General features: G+C 44.0%; 1 long non-coding RNA gene across 2 annotated transcripts in view; it reads left to right on the forward strand.

The window, feature by feature from the left end:
- Positions 1–3,805: 3,805 nt before the first annotated feature.
- The window catches only part of LOC147577227 (uncharacterized), a 40,721-nt gene continuing 21,119 nt past the window's right edge, over positions 3,806–23,407 (forward strand). Inside the window, exons 1-2 of one of the 2 annotated variants that reach the window (XR_015255774.1) lie at positions 3,806–5,236; positions 6,463–6,636. This is a non-coding gene — a long non-coding RNA (uncharacterized LOC147577227). The remainder of the gene's footprint in view (positions 5,237–6,462; positions 6,637–23,407) is intronic. The other variant, XR_015255773.1, reaches the window with a different exon arrangement.

Raw genomic sequence — 23,407 nt, forward strand, 5'->3', positions numbered from 1 at the left:
GTCTGTAAGCTTGCTCTGAAAGAGCTTAACATTTGAATCAGTAAACTAAGTAAAGCAGATGGCCTTCCCTGATGTGGGTGGGTGTCCTCCCATCCACTGAAGATCTCTCTCTCGCCCTGCCTGACGGTCTTGAAGCTGGGACATCAGTCGTCTTCTGCCTTCAGACGCAACTTGAACTAGAACTATACCCTTGGCTCTCCTGGGTCGCCTGCTTGCCAGATGCAGACCTTGGGATTTCTCGGTTTCCATAGTCACGTGAGCCAATCTCCTTAATAAATCTTTTTTTTTTACATGTGTGTATATATCCTATTGTTCCTGTTCCTCTGGAGAACTCAGACTAACAACCTGTCAAGTCCTTAGGACAGTGTCTACCATACACCAAGCACACAATAAATCTTGTTATTAAGATGAATCATGTTGAACCAAACATGATGAAGTTAATTGCTGCTGCATGGAGGGCTCTCCGGGAAGATCCTGCTAGGACTGAGAAGAGGAGTTTTCTCCTAGGCAAGAAATACAACGCAACAACAAATCCCAGAAATTTCTCAAGTCCAGAAGATATGCTACGGAAGCTGTGGTTCTGAGCCTGTCCCTCTCTCCCCCTCTCCCCCTCTCCCCCGCCCAGCACAGCACACCATTGCCAGAACACTCTTTGTAAAGCGCTCTTTAAATGCTACCAGCTCATCGAGGGTGAACTCCTTCATTTATCTCACACATATGTATTGAGGTGTTGGGCTTGGCCCTGGGGATACGACAGTGAGTGAAACAACCACATCCCTGTCCAGGGAGCATACAGCCTAGGGAGGGAGCCAGACACCCATGCATACATGTACCTCTCCAGGCTCCAACTGATACAGCACAACAGCAACAAAAGAACTTGGTGTTGCGGAGGGGATTGTGGGGGAGACCCTAATTCAGAAAGACTTCCTGAAACTCCCTTTACTTCGTCCCCTCCTCATGCCAATGCACCACTTTGATTTAGGTTTGATGGGTTTAGCATAAATTCACTTATTTGACTTACGGATACTATGGGCACTCACCAAAGGGAGGTCTCTGCAAGTAGAGGAACCCAGCTTTCCAGCACATGACCTCCTTTGCCCCCAAATGACCCACTCAGGCACGGAGTGACCTAGACTTTAACTTGTATCCATCTTCTAAGACCGCCTTCCTCCTCCCCTCATTCTCTCCCCTTCTCCCCCGTCCTCAGCATCACTGGGGTGTACCCACTCTGCCTTTGCCCTTGCTATTTTGGATGTTCTCCTTCTCCCTGCTGCTCAGCCAAACTCCTCCCCGGGATCCAACCCTAAGTGCAATAGGAGAGGAAAAAAGGAGGGGCCAGCACAGGCTGAAGACTTTAAGAAACAACCGAGGGTTTACTTTGGACCTTGAAGGATGCGTGGGATGTAGGGTTTAGCTAAGAGAAATGCGGAGAAGCAGGGCCTGGATTTGGAGAACATTGGAAGAGGTGACGGATGCCGCCAGTGACCGAAACTGAGCCATTTGAGTGGTCTGGGAGAGCCGGAGAAGGTGGACCATTAACATGGCTAGGCAAGTCAGGGTCCTATCATGAAAAAACAGGCATTGTGCCTGCCCTCAAGGAATTCTCTATTAATTGGAAATTCCAGAAGAAAAAAACAATTCTCCTTAATAACTCCTCGTGCCCAGCCACAATTTGGGGCACAGCATAGTTTCCAAAGTTCAACACCAGACTGACTGGCTGAAATTCTTTTGAACTCAGTCGAGAGCCGACTCCAAACCTTTCCATCTGCTGACTCCTCCTTTGTACACGAAGACCACATTTTCCATTTGCCTTAAAACAGCTGAACATTTTTGCTGCATTACTGAGGCCACTTTAATTTATCACTTTGTTTTAAAGAACCACACCATCCAAAAATAGCACAAAATTACTCCTGTTTGAGGGTGGACGGTACTGCAGCTTTACATGAGACATGTAATCTTCCATTGATGGGGCCAGCGTGAATATAGTCGCGATTTTCTGCACATTCTAACGGTTACAATTTGGAGCAGCTCAGTTTTTGTGCAGCAAGTTATATGTTGGTTTTTGTTTTGTTTCGTGTTTTGGGGGTTTTTTTTGTTTGTTTTTGTTTTGTTTATTTTGCCACCAGAGCCACCAAAGGATGTCTGAGCAGCCACAGGGAGAAGCTGGGCAGCTGGGGTCCAAATTCCTCCCTTGTCCAGGCCCAGGCAGGCTCGGATATTTTAAAGAGTCGACTTACCAAACCTTCTTTCTCCCAGCTTTCCACAATGTCATTTTGCGTCTCTACTTCTAAAACATTTGGTTTTACATTGGATTTCGTATTTTAAGTATATGAGAACATAGTTTAGGATTTCACTGAAACCTGGCAGATAAGTTAAAGGGGCAGTGTTTTGAGAACTAGAAGTCAGTGCTGGCCTCTCCAGAAATTTGGTTGGGATTAATTGTGATTTTTCTTATTTTTACGATTATAGTTTCTCCTCCTTCACCCCTTGCCTTGCACCACCCCTCCGCCCCCTGCCATGTACATAAGAGGGACTCATTTTAGTGTCTGTCTTGAAAATCACCATAATGGAATATATATGAGGATTAGGCATAGAAATGTCAGGCCTTATTAAGTCTCAGTAGTCAAACTCGCTCTTGTGTTTCCCATTACCGCTCCAGTCTTTGAGACTTTCCAGAGAGGAAGAAAATTCTGTGAGTCCCATAGGAAATGCAGCCCCTCCCCCAGATTTAGCAGAACCTCGCCTGGGGTCAGTCATTATTGGAAGACTGTAATGTTTTCCACTTTTGTTGACTTTTAGAAAATTCTATTTCAGAGGAGACCTTTGGGAGATTCATGTAATCAAATTCTGCCAAGGAGGGGAAAGTCTAGCTGTTAGTGTATTATTAAATGCCCTGTATAACCACGGAATCTGGGCATTCGTAATCCCTCTCCCCAAGGAGCTCAGAGAGCTTTGGATACATTACTTTCTTTTATTCATCCTCACAAGGGACACGAAGAAAATGAGGGGGCCAGACTCTAAACAGTCTTCCCGACATGCTCAGCTATCATAGTACCATGTTTATTTTCCATTCTGGACTTCTCTTAGGAGATGTGTGGAGACTTGACAAAGCTTAGAAGCAACCTAAAATAACCATTAAAGGTAGAGCCACCAGAATGTGAGCACTTGCCAGGGTTTAGAGAGACCCCTTTGGAGCAAAGCAATGACCTTGTAAGTCCACCTATGAGGAAGGAAAGGGGGCTCCTTACTTCATGGGAACAAGCACATGACTTCAGGAGCCCGAAACGAGCTCTTGGCCCAGGATGCACCTTGCTCGAAAGGGAGGCTCTCCCACCTTCTGCTGCCAAAGACAGTGGCTGACGCATCTCCCTGGCTGTCTTCCACTTTAAAGAACGAATCAGCTGATCAGCATAGACTCACCTTCCTGTGCACTGCCAAGAAGTATGTGGGTCAGTGGGAGGTTCTAGTTGTAGGAGAGCTAGCCCAGGATGTGAACTATGGTGACTCCATATTGCACTTTGTGGCCAGAGTGACTGTGCACACACTGTCTCGGGGGAAGAGTCAGATACTCTCTAGGCAAGAAGTAAACCTTGAAACCTCTCTTTCCTTTGGGCATCTGTATTCCCTTAGAGTGTTGGAAACCTTAACACACACACACACACACACACAGCTTCCCCAGGCCTTTATTAGTCTACACCTTAGCTTTGCTCAAATCTGCTTTACAGAAAAGATTTTTTTATAATTTTTTAATGTTTCTTTATTTTTTACAGAGAGAGAGCAGGGGAGGTACAGAGGGAAAGAGGGAGACATAGAATCCGAAGCAGGCTCCAGGCTCTGAGCTGTCAGCACAGAGTTCAATGCAGAGCTCAAACCTGCAGACCGCAGGATCGTGACTTGAGCCGAAGTTGGACACTTAACCGACTGAGCCACCTAGGTGCCCCTGTACAGAAAAGATTTAATGAAATGATTCCTGATGAGATTGTGTTGCTTCTCCCCAGGGTGTCTGCATTTGTAAAAGAACCAAACATGAGATCAGAGAGTAAAACTCTCTGATATATGAGACTCTGTATATGAGGAATTGCAAGGCTGGCCGAAGAGGCATTTTAGCCATACTACACCCCTCCCCGAGACCTAGATTATCCCAGAAGTGTGGCTGATGCCTGTTCTACCTTCTCAGAAACGTGGGACACGGAAAAGAGCAGAGACCAGTGTGGAGGCTTATCACGGGTTTAGCATCCGAGTGACTTGGGCGGGTGTTCACCTTTCTAGGTGTCAGTTTGAGTCTGCAGAATGAAGGCTAGGAGGAAGCCCCAGTCCACACCATTTCTTCCACCGTCTCCTCTCTTCCTCCTCCTCCTCCACCCTCCTCTCCCTCCTCCCTCACTGTTGGGGCCACTGTATAGATAAGAGTTTCCTCCTGGCCAGCTGTGTAAGCCAGAGTGGGAAATTGTGGCCTACTCCCAAGTCACCCCAGAATTTCTACGCAGGTTGAATTAGGAAGCAACAGTCTGGTGGAAGGGGTGGAGTTGGAATGCGTTGTGCTTTACGTAGGACAGTGTCCTCCCTGCCCGCACCCAAGCTGTGCATTGGCTCCAATACTTACCAGCTGATCCCCAGGATACCTTATAGTCTGGAGTTTCAGGATTCAAAATGTCAGCCTCAACTCTGGGGTCTGACCCACCAGCTGCTTCAGGTTGCCTCTCTCTCCAGCCCTTCTGTGCTCTCTGCCTTCCCTCCTCTCCTGCTCTGCTTTCCCAGGTCAAGCAGGCTACAGAAATGCAGTCCCCTTCGGGCCCCAGCTGTTTGCCTGCCGGCCGTCTCTGTGTCACAGAGTTGGGAGCGGGAAGCCCTTCACATCCCAGCAGCCCTGACAGAGGCGTGAGGATGGGCAGGGCTGCTGCTGGGAAGGGAATAACTGAACCGGTTGTGTGGGAGCAACATGCCTGAGAGATAGCAGGCAGGGCATGGGTGAAAATGCTAATAAAAATTTAAAATAGAACCTGCAGAACAGGTACTGCTCTTCTTGAGTCTGTTGGAGCCTACTGCCGAGATCAGAATGATCCCCATGGATGTCATGAGAGTGAGGAAGGCCACAGAGGGGACTGACCGATGCTGGCAACCGTGTGTGTTATTATAACCTTTTTGCAATGTTATTCTTCGTCTGGACACCTGGTTCCATCTCAGATGCTATCCAGATGATTCGTAATCTAATGTCGGCTTCAACACACATTTAAAGGTAACTAGACCAAGCGTACATTATGTCAGGAGTTGCTCACCTGGAGGCCCCGCAGTTCAGGTCACCTGTATTGTCTCTGGGCAACATGCTAATCATGCTACTAGAAGCTGAAGACACACGGTGACCACAGTGAGTTCCTTCCCTCCCCTCAGGGGCTGGGTGTACAGGCAGGCGATTTTAAAATGATCTGGGATGGAGCCGGAGCCAAGAGAGCAGAGAGGAGGGGCCCACTTACCAGAGCGGTGGGGCCTGGCCTTGGAAGATAAAATTCGAGGCCGAGGCCGGGCTTGCAGGATGAAAGGAGTTACCCAGGTGAGAGGGAGGAAGCGAAGGGCATTCCCAGCAGGGGGAGCTCTCCTTTTGTACATTGGACCGAACTCAGGTGGGAGATGGAAAGGGGAAAGGAAGCGATCAGCGAGCAGGAAGAAAAGGGATTGATTGCATCCTCTGACTTCTCTATTCTTCTCACTCAGCCCTGATTCCTGCAGAGGGCAAGGGCACACCGAAGGAGGGTTTTTAGCAGCTTAAAAGAGGTAGAATAATATTGGAATACAGTTTCTAATAGCAACTAAACCAACAAAAACGCAACCTGCAAACAACATGAATGTCCATGCATGGAAAACTAGTTACACAAATACGGTATACCCAGCTACCTTATGGACCACATGTAGTCATTAAAAAGAATAAGATCTAAGGGCGCCTGGGTGACTCAGTCACTTAAGTGTCTGACTTTGACTCACGTCATGACCTCATGGTTCATGGATTCGAGCCCTGTGTTGGGCTCGGTGCTGACAGCTCAGAGACTGGAGCCTGCTTCAGATTCTGTGTCTCCCTCTCTCTCTGCCCCTCCCCCATTCACGCTCTGTCTTTCTCTCTCTCTCTCAAAAATGAATACAAACGTTAAAAAATCTAAAAGAATAAGATAGCTCTCTGTGTGCAAACACAGAGATCTAAGAAACACTGTTAATAAAAAAGGAACATAAAAATATGCATAATTCTAACAGGTTCCCATTTATGTAAAGAGATATGTGTTTTATTTACATTTATGTGTTTTCTGTGTACTTACCTATATATAGAAAAAGGTTCTAGAAAGATACTCGACTTCTGGGGAGAGGAGTGGGGTTGGAAGATGGCAAAAGAAAAAGGACTTTAACTTTTTATTTAATTCACTTCTGTATTATTTATATTTTTACATGAGCATGTATTGGGTAACTTTTTCTTTCCAGTGGGAGAAAAAGCAACTGAATCAAAAGCCCAAGTTCTTCCAAGAAGTCCCAGAAAGTGGTCTTTTCTCCTTCCCATCACTCCCCAACATCACCTAAATCCAGGAGAAACTGAGATGCCCCAGAAGCTCACCTCGGCAAGTGCCATCATGAATAATGCCAACACCAAGAATCTGAGTAAGCAGTGTCCTAGGAGTACTGGACTTGTTTGCAGGCATCCTTATTGCTGAAGGGAGAGGGTTTATTTGATTTACTCTCAGGAGTTATTTTCCTAGTATTAAGTCACTCTAGGGAGACTTTTTGTGATTACCTATGAGTAAATAAAAAAGTGAAATTGCAGTGAAAATAAATCATTAATCAACTTTAATGCTGACCTAAAAAATATAACCGAAATTCTAACATGAATGTAAATTATGTGTCAGAGGCTACTGGACCCAAGGATAATATTTTCTTAAATGTCTCCTCTTAAAAAGAAGAAAAAAAAAAAAAACACCTGGGTGGCTCAGTTTGTTAAGCGTCTGACTTTGGCTAAGGTCACGATCTCATGATTCGTGGGTTTGAGCCCCGCTTTGGGCTCTGTGCTGTCAGCTCAGAGCCTGGAGCCTGCTTCGGGTTCTGTGTCTCTCCGTCTTTTCTCTCTGCCACTCCCCTTCTCACATTCTGTCCCTCTCTCTCTCAAAAATAAACATTAAAAAAAAATTTTTTTTAATGTCTCCTCTTACCCAGTTCCCACCCCTACCCATATACCCCATGATTTCATTTGACCTAGTATAAAACCAACCACAAAACAGAAGTATCTACCACTGACAATGCTTCGATAATATACTGTTAGAGTACTTCCACCAACACCTGGTGGGCGTAGGGGGTCATTTATCTCTTTGAAATCTCCCTGCAGAAGCCTGTAGAAAATTTCAAGGGTAGGTGCTGTGTCAAATAAACCCAACCAGACTGTGAGGAGTCCCTGATTATCTGGGAGATTCTTTTCCTGGACCTCTGGTTCAAGTCAGATCTAGAAAGAGCCTCTGGCCTTCTTAACCCTCAATTTGCCAGGGATAGAAAATGGCCGTCAGTAACAGAACTTCCTCCTGACTCTAGAAACAGGAGGCTGCAGGGTATGATGGCTTTGCCATTGTTTAGTTCTGTAGGTCAGGTCACTTAACCTGCTTAAGCCCCCACTTCCGCACATCCACACAGTTTCTATGCCAGAGAATGTGTTTAAGCTGTGTGTGACCCTCGAGGGAAACACTCTGAAAGTAGAAGAGATTCTCTACTGGCGGCAGAGAGCCTGGCAGTCACACACCAGAGCAAAGCAATCTGTGTAGAACTGTTTTCTTTTGCATAAAGTGTTCTGTAAATGAAGCACTAGGGGTAAGAATGTTGCCCCTCCTAAGCCTGGAGATCCCCAAGTCCAAAGTTGTTGAAGTCGGAGGTTTGTAACTGGGATCCGAGGACATAATTGAGAGGGCTCTTCAATTAGTTGGATGCGGGACACAAAAATCCGTCTTCATTTTTACTAACCTCTTTCTGAAACTTCGTAACTCTTTTTGTATGTGCTCACAAACCACAGCAGTGTTAGCGGTCGGTACCTGTGACTTAGCCACCAATAGAAATTACAGATAATTTTAGGGCGCCTGGCTGGCTCAGTCGGTTGAGCTTCCGACTTCGGCTCAGGTCATGATCTCATGGTCCGTGAGTTCGAGCCGCGTCAGGCTCTGCTGACAGCTCAGAGCCTGGAGCCTGCTTCACATTCTGTGTCTCCCTCTCTCTCTGACCCTCCCCCATTCATGCTCTGTCTCTCTCTGTCTCAAAAAAAAACATTAAAAAAAAATTAAAGAAATTACAGATAATTTTATAGAACATGACAATTGTCCCAAACCTCTCAGAATATTTGCTCTCTTCTCTAGTCCAGAATTATGGTAGTTATTCAACCTGCAGTTAGGTCTTGTTGACTGCTTAATAAAGCACATATGGGGCACCTGGGTGGCTCAGTCGGTTAAGTGTCCAACTCTTGGTTTCGGCTCAGGTCATGATCTCCTGATTTGTGGGTTCGAGCCCTGCATTGGGCTCTGTGCTGATGGCACAGAGCCTGCTTGGGATTCTGTCTCCCTCTCGCTCTGCCCCTACCCTGTTCGTGCTCGCTCTTGCTGTCTCTCAAAAAATAAACATTAAGAAAATTTTCTAAAACGCACATACGTTATTATATCACCGATTTTAAAAAATATTCCAATAATGATTTCAGTACAACCAGATTCCTGTATGACCCATGTGTTTTCTTTTACTGTTTTATTTAAAGACCATACTCTGAGAGGGCTCTCCATTAACTTCACCAGACTGCCAAAGTGGTCCATGCCCAATAAAGATTAAGAACCTCTGCTCTAAGTGGGGTTAGAATGGGGCTTGTAAATGTTCCTAAAGGTCTGTGTCAATGTCACTTTATTTACACATTCCTGAGATTCAGCCTCGAGCTCATTGAGCTCTTCCTAACCAAATATGCTGAGGAAGAAGCTGCATCTGTATAAACATCATCCAACTAAAGTGTCAGGTTTCCTCCTCTTCTTCACAGTTGTTTGAAGCCAACAGCTAATGGCATCAGAAGGATCAAATATCCTGGATAGCTGCATGAAGAGAGAGGAACGTCTATGGAATTACAACCCAGGCATTTCGTTTTAACTCTGCTAACTTGTTTGCTTCGCCTAGAATTAAGCACAACCAATAAGTGTTCGGAAAATGAAAGAATAGGTCACAAACTCATAAGTTGCTGGTTTAATTTCCTCCACGGGGAATTAAGGCATAACTTAATACCTGCTTAACACTTTGATTATGAAGAGTCACGCTTCGGCTCTAGACCAGGCATGACAAATGGATTTTACCCTGACCTGATCAAGTTACCGTTGAGTTAGGAAGGGTTCTGAGGCCATCTCCAGGCTTAAGGAGGGAAAAGGTGCTGTGGTTGATTGCCGATGTCTGCTATGGTAAGAGGATGTAGCTACGTGCGTGTCATGTGGTTATCCTGAGTCGGGTTTTGACTGCTACCAATGTCCACCTCTACTTTAGACCCAGATAGAAATACATTCTTGAACATTCCTTTGGTGTCCCCTCTCTGAAGAGAGCGGGGAACCTCCATTCTTACAACTATTTTGCCAACTGATTTAAGTTGATGAACAAAAACGGGGCTCCTGGGTGGCTCAGTCGATTGGCTGTCTGATTTCAGCTCAGGCTATGATCTCACATTGCGTGGGTTCCAGCCCTGCATCAGGCTCTGTGCTGACAGCTCACAGCCTGGAGCCTGCTGCGGATTCTGTGTCTCCCTCTCTCTCTGGCCCTACCCCACTCGTGCTCTGTCTCTCTCTCTCTCTCCCCAAAATGAATAAATGTTAAAAAAAAATTTTAATTAAAAAATAATAAAAACAATGAACAAAAGAGCATTAAATACAACATGACATTGCATAAAACCGTCTGGGATGCCCCAAAGCAATAGACCACAATTGATAAAGGGAATTTATTTAAAATAATTAATTTGAAAGCAAATGTGATTTCTGTGCTTCCCTCCTACTTATGGCTATCATAAAGTTTGATCCTCTCACTTTTGTTCAGAAACACTTCCCCAAATCTAATGCATACTGACTCCATTTCCTTGGCTTTGTTTCTTCTGTAGGCCATGATGGGTAAGGTTAAAGCCACCTTGCATTTACAGAGGCCTCTGGTTTTTGCAAAGCTGTTTTAAAACACTCTCTCCTGAGGCATCTCTCAGCAGGTAGGAAAGCTCGGTTGTCATCATTATTCCCATTTTACAGATAAAGAAACTGGGGCTCCAAGAATTCAGGTGACTTTCCCAGAATCTTTTTGTCAGCTCGGTGCTCTCTGAACAAGCTGTTACCTTCCAGTGTCTGTTTGCTTATATCAGGGTCTCCTAAAGAAAGGGAATCTTTTAAAAGGAGAAAGAAAACAAACCAACATTCCTATCTGATGAAAATCTACTGTCCTCTACTTATCAACTCTTCCCATGTTGGCCAGGCTAGAGGTGACCGTTCTGGTTTTCTTTATCTTTCCTCCTATTTTAACAGATTTTAAGGAATCTGTTTAACAATTTCCACTTCCTGCTGCCACCAGTCCAATTTCAACTAATGGGCTCCCAAGCCAGGATTTTAGTACAGCTCATCAGGCATCCTAGTTTGTGATTTTTGTTACTTTTTTGGTTTGTTTGGCTTTGTTTTTTATTAGAAATGATGAGATCGTCAATTTGTCCGCCATGGAAGTATTGACTGGCTGGGAAGGGCTGTTAGTTTCTGCCAGTTAAAATACTCAAGGAAAGAAGATGGGTTGGGTTTGCCAGATTGCCTTAAATGAAACTGATTGGGGTGGTAGTTCACCAAGTAATTCATGGTTCCTAGTAACCTTATTAGACCAGTGGTTGGGACCCCTGGCCCACATTTTGTCCCAGCAGCTAGCACAGCCCTCTGGTCTCCTTTTACCCTCTCCATAGCCTTGGGCTCCAGCTGCAGGAGAGAAGCGTTCCATGTTTCTTCTGATCTCATACCTGCACTTGTGCACCAAACATGAGCCAGTCACCCTCAAGGAACTTACAAGAGACAGACGAGTTAAAGGGTTCTCCTAATTTAAAACGAAGAACTCTACGGATGCGTTCAATGCCCCAGTCTTTGGGGCTGAGGGAAAAATCTCCTGGAGGAAGGGTCATTAAGCTAAAACCTTTAAAGAAGTGAGGAAAGTTGCATAAAAGGTGAGAAAGGCAAAAGAGTGAGTTCAGCGAAGAGGGTGAGGCTCTGGAACAGAGAATGTAAGCTATGGGGTGGAGGTGGGGAAGTGGGAGCAAGACTGGGGAAGTAAAAGTAAGCAAGGACCAAGATTAAAAATGTATCAAAATCATGCTAAGAATTTCAGGCCATATCCTGAGAGCAATGGGAAGCTGCTTTAATATTACTTTATAATGTCTGCTTTGGTTGCTCTATGGAGTTGAGGGGAATCAGACTGCAAGCAGGGAGAGCAGCCTTAATCCAGATGAAGTGTTCTAATAGCCTGAAATACAGTAGAGAGCGTGGAGATGAAGAAAAAAGAACTCAGGACTCATCAGGTCAATATCCCAATGTTGTAGGCAGTTCTCTCAGCTCCCCTTCATTAGGTTACCATTTTGATGTTGTTGACTTTGAGCTGTTTTCCCTCATCAGGGACTGAGCCTAGAGAAGTTCCCTAGTTCGTAAGAACAGTGGTTGGTTAAGCCCTGTGAGTCTGCAGAAGGGTTCTTTTAAGGGTCTCAAGTGAGATGACCAAGTCCAGGGTTTGTAACTGTTTTTCATTACAGCCATGAGTTCTGATGGTAGAGGCTGAGACAGGTGTTGGAAGTTGACTTGAGGACATGCCAGGAAGTAAGGAAGCAGAGGAAACCATCTTGACAGACAAAGGCGAGCTTCATGGAACACTAAATGTTCCTCTAGACCCCACAGTAACCCAAGAGGCTCAAAGCAGTCTGGTAGCTGGCGTTTCTCTGCCTCTGCTTTTATGCCATAACCAACTACCAAATCCCTGAGTACCTCACAGCTTCTGCTTATGGCTTCTGCTTACCGCCTCTTATGTGTTGACCTTAATCTCCACAACTTGGCGATCCTAAACCTGTATCTTTCCAGGATCTCCAAAGATAAGAGATCAACTTCCCTGATAGTTCAAACAGAAAACTTCTAGAGAGAATTATTATTGGTTCATTTAGGTCACATGCCTATCCCTGCACCAATCATTGAGGTTAGGGGGATAGGATACACATGTTGCCAGAGATTTAGAGCCCTATCTCAGCCACATGTTGGGGGGGGGGGTAGTCTCCAAGAAAGTGGCGACCCATTAGCAACCTGAAGTAATATTTCCAAAAAGAAAAAAAGTGCCCTTGGCAGGTACTTTGGGCTTCATACCCTGTCCTGAAGATGATATTTTCCTAAATATAAGTAAATGCTTTCACAATTTCAAGTTTTAATTTCTTCTGCTGGAAGATAAGAATGTGTCCGATTGAATGTTAGCTGGTTTTTAGTCTCAAATGTGTAGAACCTTCATAGGACTTTGGGGTGTGTGCAGAAAGGAACAGAAAAGAAAACCTATTATACACTTTCTCCATCAAGTGTCTTTTAGTAACAAACAGTACCGGTTGTGTTTCTTTGGTTGCAAGCAACAGAAATCAATACCGGCAAATCTAAGCAAAGTAAAATTATTGGGAGAATACTGAAAGGGAACAGGTTATCTTTGGGGGCTTTGAAACCGGAATCGTGGGACTGGCAAGCCTTTACAGAAGGAGCAGTATGTCAGAGCATGCCACTGGGATGAAAGAGTTCCAGATGCTCAGGTAGATGGTGAAATTATAAAGCAAAGCAAGAAAATCATTTTCACGAAAGTTGGGATAATAGTTACCTCGAGAAGTAAAAATAGGATTAGCCTATTTAGAAGTAAGAATAGGATAGGGCCCAGTGCAAAATGCAGAATCATTTCTTCAAAAATTATAGAGTTTCAAGATGGCAACCGCAGAGCATTAAACGAAGCCCCGGACGATTCTGAGCATGAAGTCCTGTGTGGCTGCACAGGTTGCCACACCCATGGAGCCATCCCTGAGCAAGGAAGAGGGTTTCAATTGGTGAGGGGCGCATAGAAGGCTTCAGGAGGCAAAAAATCCTGACAGTGGTGCTACATGACACTTGCTTTCAATTATTTGTAAACCTTTCATATGGTTTTATGCACTCTTCCCGGAGTGTTGTTAATATTTCACAATTAAAAAAATAAGACCCTACCTCCTGTCCTGTGTCAATCCTACAACATTCAATACACTAGGGGAAAGAGTCTGAGTGGCCAAGTTCGGACTGCTGGCTGCCATAGAGGAATAGTCATCAAATAATAGGAACAAAAAGAGAAGGCAAGCAAGATCAAGATGAAGAAGAATGACAAGTATTTAGCAGTTACTCCATGTTTTAGATGCTATTCTGAATTCTCTCCTTACACATTTGTTATTACCCTAGGAGACAGGGACCTCCCCTTTCAGCTTCCAGAGTGGACAGTGGCTGCTTGAACTTACAGACTGCTAAAGTCTCATGCTGTGAGAGAGAGAGAATTCCCTAAAAGGGAAGTTGGGATACAGCATTGTCATGGGTAGCTGATAAATGCCAAAATCCACCATGCACATCAAATAAGAAAAGAGGGCTTTACTACAGGCTGTTCTTTTTTGCGTGTAACAACCATTTGTTGGTTTCCAAAGTTGAATGCCCTCTGCTAGCTAACAGAGAAAAAAGTTGAACAAGACCGTGACCTTCAAGTGACTAATATATCACTAAGAAAAGAGGGGGGGGGGGAGGGAAAAACACCTCTAAGGAAAATTCTCTTACACAGAAAGAATGTATGAGTGTTGGGCGTGTCCGGGGCCATCAGTATCACACACGTTGCATTCCCAAGGTAGCTTCAGCCCTGCAGAGATGGACCAGAGACCTAACCCCTGTAAGATGCCATCTCTTCCACAATGCATCTGCCCTCAGAGTTAACCTGGCCACAGACATCACTGCTTTCTTGCCAAGACTGGAACAGCTGAGGAGCACGACTATACACGTTAGATTCACGGACATGCAAGGCTGCCAAGCGGGGGGCTCACGAAGAGGGAGAAATCTGGAAATGCCATTAGCAACAGATGCAGGGGAGGCTGGCTACGGCCCTTGGGACCAAGGCAGATTCATCTTGGATCATGACAGCCACTCCAGACCAACCTGAAAATAGTGTGAGGGGGAGACGTGTCACACAGAAGGAGCCGGCAAAGCCGGGCAGCCAGCAGCCATCCACGTGCCCCAGAGCAGAGCAAAGAGGCCAGTTGGTGGACACAAGGGTTCAAGGCCTTGGAGGCTCTCTGACCTAATGTTTGAATTAGGAACCTGAGATCCTCCCTCTACCATTTCGCCTTGGGCAAGTTACTTCACCTCTCTCTGCCTTGTTTCCCTTCTGCAAAATGGGGATGACCCATTCTAGGGTGGTTAGGACCAAATGAGGGGATACATATACGATGGCCATGGTGACTATTGTTAATTTTGTCCTACATAAAATGGGGGAATGAATGAAAAGATCTCTAAGTCCCTTTCTAATTGTAATATTCTGTGACAATCTTAAAGCAAAAGTACTCATGACTTTGAATTTCTATTAACAGAAATAATGTTCGATTGAAGGCACTGTCTCTGTGTGTATTTTCACTTCTGTTTTCCTGCCTATTAAAAATCTCTGATGATATTCATGTCCTGGCTCATGCAAAAGACAACTATTTTAACCTAACCGCTGTGACATTTATAATTGGTGCAGCCAAATGTTGAATAGGAAGGAAAACTTGGAAACTTAATCTGTCTATTTTTAATCAGTCCTACCTTTGACAGAGAGTTCATTCAAGAAGGGCTGAATTGAGGCTGAAAGGGGCGCACATAAATGTGAAGATGGTCACATGACAGGAGAATTCTAGATTTAGAAGTTCAACGTGGAGGATTATACTTGCTGAAAATATTCTTAATGTATATTTTAGTGGTACATTGCTAACATTCTTTCCATATTTCCTAACCTCAGCTATTCCCTTTCCTCCACTGTGGTTAAGGGTAAAATTCAGGAACGGATAACTTTGAGAGAACTGAGGAGACAGGACTTTGCCTGTGGTCAGAAAAAAAAAATCAAAAAGGGAAATTTCAGTTGCTTCGAAGCTGGTTTGTGAGAAGTCGGCGCAGGGGAAGGCAGAGGGAGGAGGCCTCTCTGGGGGCCCAGCTGAGGCTCCGGCTCCCCATTCGTCTTAATTTGGCTTGTGGTTCTACAGGCCCAGGGAAAACACAGACTTGCACTAATGTAGCCCAGGCAAAATATTGGAAGGGAAAAAGCTTAGACATTTTGTACAAACTACAGAAAATAAAAGCATTAAAGCACAAAAGCAAATGAGGCTTTCCTGATGGAGGTGCTGTGATTCCTCAAAGCCAATAAAAGAGTGCTCAAATATCCTCAAAGAAACTTGACTGTTTATTGTGGTGTCACATTTATGACCCACATAAGTAGCAGTCAACTAATATTATAAAACTCTGATTTATAGGCACTTATATTGGATTTTTCCTCCTACTGGGACCTCAAATTTGACAGGACCACGTCCCTATTTGCATGAGGAATTCCTGTTGTGACTGGGGACTGTGGATATCCAGTGGCCAAGATGGTTACTGTTGATGACAGTTTTACATATCCCATTTTTTTTCAGGGGGCAAAAGTCACATGCATATGGTCGGATTCTTGGTAGGGGGTTCTTTCAATTTCCATTATGTTGATACAAAGAATTTCCCTGGAAAAGGATCTCTAATAAAATTATGAATAAATCACTTGGGCTGATCCCAGATGCAGAAACCGATGGGATGAATTTTTAGAAGTTGAAACCTCTAGATTTTTCAGCAAGATTTTGGTCAATTCGTTTCTTAAAAACAGCAAACCGCAAATTGGTCTTGGGAATCGTGTAGATCGGGATCTGTGAGGCAGGGGACTAGGAAAAGATGACGACAACAATCCAGCAAATGGTTGAGTTCTGCCCCCCACCCCACCCCCACCCGCCAAAGGAACAACCACTCTTTCAGAGCCAACTCCTGACTTCAGGGCTCCCACAGTCCCGCTCTCTGAAAGCCCTGTAAAAAAGCTAGGGGGGCGGAAGGCAATCATTTTAAAGAGATCACATTCAGTTTTATTAAAAAACCAAAACAGCTGGGGCATTGATTTGCAAGCTCTGTAATGCCATTGGTATGCCTGACCTGGCCAAGATATTAAAAAGATATTTAAGGAAATGTCAGTAAGTGTCTCAGGCACAAGCCTTGGCATATTCAAACAGCATTATGGTGCTTGGGGTAATTCATCTTCCTTTATGTTTCGCTATGCAGAGAGAAGGGAGGGAACATTTTACAAAATGATTTACTGTGACACATTCATCCTAATGAAAGCATGTGCCGCTCGCCAGCACTCCTGGCTAATCTGCCCCCTCCCAGATGCTCGGCCATATGTCCCGTGCTTGGCGTGAGCAACAATTGTGTCGGTGGGGAATGATTCCTGGGATCTGGGTGTTTTTAACAGAAATCCCAGAAAGCTCTGAGGTTGCTGGCTCAGGTAGAAAAGCAGCAGGAAAGGGCTCATCAGCTTGGGGCTAAGTATTTTTAAAGATGCTCCAGTGGCATAACCACAGGATGGAGTGAGATTTACTGTCTCCTCAGACCCGGGAGGACTGCTGAGAGAGGAGTCGAGGCTTCATTTGAGCAACTTTCCACTGTGGCCGAGCTCCCCGCTCAGGTTCTTTCTTGCCGAGCCCCTCGCTGGCCGCTCTCTGACTTCCGGCAGCAGCCGCCTTTCTCAATTGCCAGAATCTCCCATCCTAGCCCTTCCTGGCTGCACACGGTACCGCTCACTTCGTGCAGACAGCTGCTGCTTTGCCCAAGTGTGTTTCTAGCCCCCTGCCTATTGCGACACTAGCCTAATTGCCTCTGCCTCTTGGAATGAAATCAACATTTATTGAACACTGACTATATTTTATGTAAGACATCACGCTAGACCTCGTGAAAGAAAGAAATTTGTATAAAATAGATCTTTGCTTCAAAAAATTTACCATCTAGTTGTGAATCCATGCTCCCATCTTATGCCCTTGGTATACTTTGGACAAGTTTCCTAACCTCTTGGTACCTCAGTTTTTCCATCTGGAAAGTAGGGAGTATAATTGTACATGTAATGTATGAAATGCTTTGAATAGTACATGACACATAATAAATAAGCACTCAATGAATTTTAGCTAGTTTTGAGCACTATTTGGAAGAAAAAGGAAAAAAGTAAAATATTTACTTGCCGTACTGTGTAATAAGAATTATATATATATGTATATATATATACATATATACATATAAACATATATACATATATAACATATACATACATTGTATTATATATTATATATAATATATACATATATAGAGATTATATGTTTATATATGTATATATACATACATAATATATATATCTATATATATATATAGATAGATAAACGTCCTCACAATATAGTATAAGGCAGATATTACTATAACTCTTTCATTTTGAGTGAGGAAGACTGTGCCAGGTTAATAACTTGTACGAGTTTCCAATGTTGACAGAACTTATAGTTAAGGCGGAAATGCCTTAGCACCAAAGCCCATGATTTTGAAAAGACAAATAATTTTAAAATTAATGTTTCCAAAGACACCAGAAGATGTATAGCAAAGTGATAGCTGAACAATTTCCCAACACATCGCATGGGAAGGCATTGCTGAGAGTTCACTTCCAAATGGAACATCAGGGAAAGAAGTCTGACTGGAAGAGGTGGGGTTAGAAGATGACCTTGAGGGATGAGTGTAATTTTGGAAGGGTAGAAAAGGCCCATTGACTGTGTGAGCAATCATGTGGAAGGAGAAAATTGCATCATCTCTCTGAGAAATAGAGCACGAACTGGTTGACCAAAGCCAAGAGCTCAGGAAAGTCTGAAGATGGCAGATTTGAATACTTTCCTCCGGGGACTGGGGTTGATTGAGGGCCTTAGCGGTGCCTTTGAAAGGTTTGCTCTGCAAGAGTATATTTCCTAAGCTGGAAAGTAAGAGTCAATTAGGGGGCCGGTGCAGTCCTCTTAACCGGAACCATCACTGGTCTCCCTGAGGGTGGTGGCAGGGAAAACAGACAAGTGGAAAACCAATGACCTACACAAAATGGCTGGCTGAAAAGGGTTAACAGAGAGACTCTTCCCAGAGGTCTTGCTAGGGCTGGACTCTGCCGTCAGGGGTAGAGTCATCCTCTGCAGCTAGCAACAGCCGGCAGCTCTTCCCACCGCGAGCTCTGAAGGGCCAGAGGGTGAGGTCCAATTCCTGGACTCAGGGAGGGAAAGGCTGCCTGGCAGGAGCTGTGGCTCTGGGTGGAGGGACACAGCCAACCTGCTGTAACGAGCAGGGAAGGAGCCAGGAAAATCAATACCCCATCTTCCCTCCTCCCTCCTCTCTCCTGCCAGTGCCCTGGGCAAGGGCCCCTCTGTTCAGTCCGTATAGGTCATCGTTCCTGGGCAGAGAGCAGGATGGAGAAGAGTAGGGAGTGACCCAGGGGTGCGAGTGGAAGACACCCCACATGGAAGATTTGTTACGGGATCAGATCATTGACATGGCCCAGAGCCTGGCACACAGACGACACTGAAGACTTGACGGTAACTATTATTTCTTAGTGTTTTTCCTGCTTCGGTCGGCTTGGTATCCCTGTATCCAGCTCAGCCCTTCTGGCCTCACCACAATCAAAAACGTTTTCAAATCCCTTCAGTAGCATGAGAAGTGAAGTGACTCACTAAAAAGCCAATTGAGTTTTTTTGCCTGCAATCTTTGGCCTCTATTTTTTAAAGCTTCCTTTAAAAAAAAAAAGGCTTGGAAATCATCTTTTTAAAACACAACCTTTGTGATTTGTTTTATTGGAAGTTCTCAACAGAGGAAAGGGGCTTGTTTGTTTAGATTGCTATGCAACCGGAGGCATTGAGTAAATGGTTTTCTCGGTTTTTATTATTTTAAACTTCACCCAGGAGAAGATCGATCCAAGTTTAAGAAAGAGAGAAGGAATGGAATAGGCTCTAGTGGTTTCAAAATTCTAAGTGGCACCGCAAGATAGTAGAACCTTAAACGTGTACATATGGAAAACTACCTTCATAATTCGCACTTCCAAGGTAAAACCAGGAGAAAACATGTCTTCATCTCTCCAGATTTTTTTTTCCAGCTGATTTATATACTACATGCTAAATAATCACTGGAAGTCAAAACTGTACCCCTTTCAACCAAATATCAGTGAAAGGTGAAGTGATTCCGCAAGATGTTTTCTCATCTCCCTTCCTGGTCCTGGACAAGCGCAAAGTGCGGCTATGCAGGCGCAGTCCAGGGTGAAGAGAGCAGAGGGGCAGATGCCTCCCCAGATTCGCACCCTATTTTAACCTCAATCCTCTGTTGTGTTTACAAAAGCTTCAAATTCCCAATTGGACTATTTTTCATTATGCCAAGAGGTTTCTGATTGACATTCATGTGGGTGCCGACTATCAGATTGGCAGCCGGGGTGTCGTTTCTGAAGTTTCTGTCCAAACGAGAGGAAAGAATGACATGAGTCGAGTGCCCCGAACTTGGTTCAATCAGACATCTGGAAGCCAATGGTGGAGAAAGAGAGCAAAGGTTAGGAGAAAAATAACACTCAGTAGCAACCAGCAAAACAAACTTTTGTCTGGAGCAACAAGAAGGCACTGCAAACACAGATCAGCTCGTGTGGCACCCGCTCATCTTCTTCAAAACGTCCTTGTAAAAACAATGTCTTACAGCTTTAGCTAATGTTACATTATACAAAAAAGTATAAAAAGAAAATAAAAATAATTAAAATATCGCCATTCAAAGACTGCCAACACTAACACTTAGACACAGTCCCTGCTAGCTTTTCTAAACACCTATATATTCTACAGGCATATGTACATAAGTAAGATTGCAAAGAAATCCGACGAATGTTTTTCCAACTAAAAAACAGGATTATCTTACACCTACAGTTTTATGCCTTGCATTTTAAGCCGAACATTATATTTACACATTTTTCCATATCGTTACATATTCTTGGAATGGCTATTTTTGTTTTTTTAAAAGATGTTTGGTTATTTATCTTGAAAGGGAGAACGGGGGAGGGGCGGAGAGAGTGAGGGAGGGAGAGAATCCCAAGCCTGCTTGGGATTCTTGTGCTGTCAGCACAGAGCCCAATGCTGGGCCCGATTGCATGAACTGTGAGATCGTGACCTGAGCTAAATCAGAATCGGCCACTTAACCAACTGAACCACCCAGGCGCCCCGGAACGGCTATTTTTTTTTTCTTTTTTTAAGTTAGCTACATTAAGTTGTCATAAGTTGTCATGTAGATGTAGCATAATTTACTTCACCAACCTCCCATTGTTGGCATTCCTGTTTCCGATTTTTTACTGTCTCAAGGATATTCATAAAAATATATGTAAGAAAATCTTTATATTCTTTTCATAGGATAAATTCCTAGAAGTGAAATTACTGGGTGAAAATACTTAAAACACAGGGCTTAAACTACCATGTAGAAAAGTTACGCCAACTCTTGGTCTTGTGGGAAATTTACGAAAACGAAAATACCCATTTCATTACACTCTGCCAATCCTGAGAATTATCATCTTAAAAATTCTTTGCATATTTGAGAGATGGAAAATGGTTCCTTGATATTCTCTTGAAGTATTTATTTATCATGCCAAACCAGCTTACCCATCTTTGAGAAAACTAGTTTCCTTTTGAGTAGAACTTGGAGTGCCAATTCCCTGAGAAAAGTCAACTTCCATGGGACGTGTGAACACAACCCTCTTAAAATCAATGTCACAAAATCCCTATCAGCCTTAATTTTAATAATAATGCCAACAATGGAGTCTCTCCTGTCACATTTTGTAATGTAGTCATACCAGCTTTCAAAGGCTGGTGTGCCCTGAAATTACAAACACGGGCTGTGGCAGGAGGCACTGGCAGTTCTCCAACCCAGAATGACACGTGAGCATCCCTGTCACTCTGAGCCCACAGGGCGATGGAGCAGGGATGTGGGACCAAGTGTCATGGGTATCCAACAGCAACCTGACACTTGTTTAGCCCTCACATGTCAGGGGTTGCTAATCTTTATGCCAATTACCCCTTTGACAGCCAGGTGAAATCTACAGATGCCTTCTCAGAATAATACCTTTAACTGAATAAAATAAAACACATAATTATAAAGGAATCTGATGTTGAAATTTTGTTATCAAAATATTTATAAAAATCTGTGGCATAGTAATATACGTGCTCACTTATTAAACACTAAATAACAAGATCTAGTGGGAGATCTACCATAATTGCAGAGTGGTAATGAGGGTAAAGATATTTCAAGATCTCCACCACAATTAATATAATATGAGAATACTTATTACTTCTGTGAGTGACAAAGACAAGTAGTGCAAATAGTGTTGTGGTTTGTTGCCTACATTTGTAATGAAGGAAATGCTTCCTTCAGTGGGAGGTTAATAAAAGATGTAACCTTTTTTTCCCCACCGTGGAATGCTTGAGTTCTTTCCATGGACCCATGGTCACATGAAGTGCTCTGAAAGTTGGAAATGATGTAAATGTATTATCTCCACCTCCTCCCACTTCTAGAAATGTGACATTTTCTCTGGGCTCTATCCATTATTTTTTTTTATTTTTTAATTTTTTTTTTGCTATAATTACTACTATTCTGGGAAGCTGTTGGAACAGGGTGGTCGGGTTGGCCACAGTGGAAGTTCTTAGTCAAAGGGTTGAAGCCACTGCGTTAGAAATACTGTACCTGATGTAGTTGTAGACCTATGTACTCTGATCACATGCCATGCCAAGCATTGCTCTCTCTTACAAGCCTGAGAGTCAGGATCTCTGACTATAGGTTTGCAACTAACCAGCTATGTGACTGTGAAAAAGCCCCTTGACATCCCTGAGTTTCAGATTTTCTTAACTCAAAGAAATCATTTGGAAAAGACCATCTCCAAGTTCCCCTTCCAGCTCTCATAATATGTGACTTTACAGTGTTTTAAAACTTCCATTGTATTTTGATACTTAATGTCTCTTTCCAAAAGCGTTCTTCAGCCCCCAGAACAGAAGGCCTTAACTGTGTTCTAAATTAAAAGTTTTTATCCCTTTCTCTGTCGCTATCAGTCCCTTATTCAATTTTTCCCTCATCCTTCTTTTAAAACAAAGACCTTTTCTTTTCCTTAAAGTAACAGGACCTGAATTCTTATGTTGATGTTAAAGTAGAAAGTTTGTCTGGATCTTTAGTTCACCACTTCTCACCAGGTCTAAATGCCTACAACTGGCCAGTCTCCATTTCCAACCTTGCTTCCAGCGTTCCCAACCTCTGCTCCTAAAGCATCCTTGCTTCGTCAGTAGGTAAGCTTTCCTTCTGGTGCTCTTTTCCCTGAGGCCTCAGGCAGGAACTTTTTGATTTTCTATGTGTTGTTGCACCAAAGAAGTTAAGTATTCTGTTCTCCTACTCAAATGGAGCTCACAGAGTAAATATTTCTCATGAATTTTCTTTCCTAATCGCTCAACGTTGTTAAACACTTGGCATTCTGCTCTGTCAAGTGGTCGAGGCCAAATTCAGGGAGAGCCTGGGCTTCAGGTGTCGGAGTGAAGAGGAGTGCTGGGTAAATGAGGGGGCCTGCCAGGAGCACCAGGGGCCCCTTGGGCCCTAAGAATACTAACAAGGCTAAGGGGAGAGGCTCAGAAGCAGCCCTGCTCTTGGCAAGCCCAGGCAGGGTTCCCTTTGATGTGAAGTCTTGCTTGATACAGCTTTGTGTGTCTGCATTTGTCCTTGGCAGGCAGAAGGCAGTTCCTTTCCAACAACGAGGTGCCCTTGTGTATTGCTGCCATCCACTGAAACAGTGATGCATGCAAGCAGCTCTCAGGGTGGCAGGGGAGGCTGGGGTTGGCGGTGGGGGTCGGGGGGATGCTCAAGGAGAGCCCAAGTGCCAAGGATGTTAGCGAGGAAGCAGAGACAGTCCTGGGACTTTGCGCCAGGGTTCTCAAAACATTTTACCTCGAAGTAGGAACAATTTGAGAGGGATACAGGGTAATTAGGAGCAAAATGTTGAAAGTTCTTTCCTCTGACTGAAACACAAGGTTTAGAAATCCGGATTGCAATGGCCTCAAGTTAGCCTGGGCCAAACAGTGGCCTAGGAAGGTTAGTTATCACAATCGGCTCAACTTTTCTTAGGTTCTGTAGATACAATTAGTGCTGTTCTCTAAATATTTCCAGTTCTCTGCCCTTTCAAGCACAAGGTGGATTGCACTTCCTGGTCTCCTTGTGGTTGGATAGGGCCATGTGGTTCCAGCTAATGAGTAGAAGTGATAAGGGTC

Source organism: Puma concolor, chromosome C2 (assembly GCF_028749965.1).
Source record: "Puma concolor isolate L17-30 chromosome C2, mPumCon1.1.hap2, whole genome shotgun sequence".
In the NCBI taxonomy this organism is placed as follows: domain Eukaryota; kingdom Metazoa; phylum Chordata; class Mammalia; order Carnivora; family Felidae; genus Puma; species Puma concolor.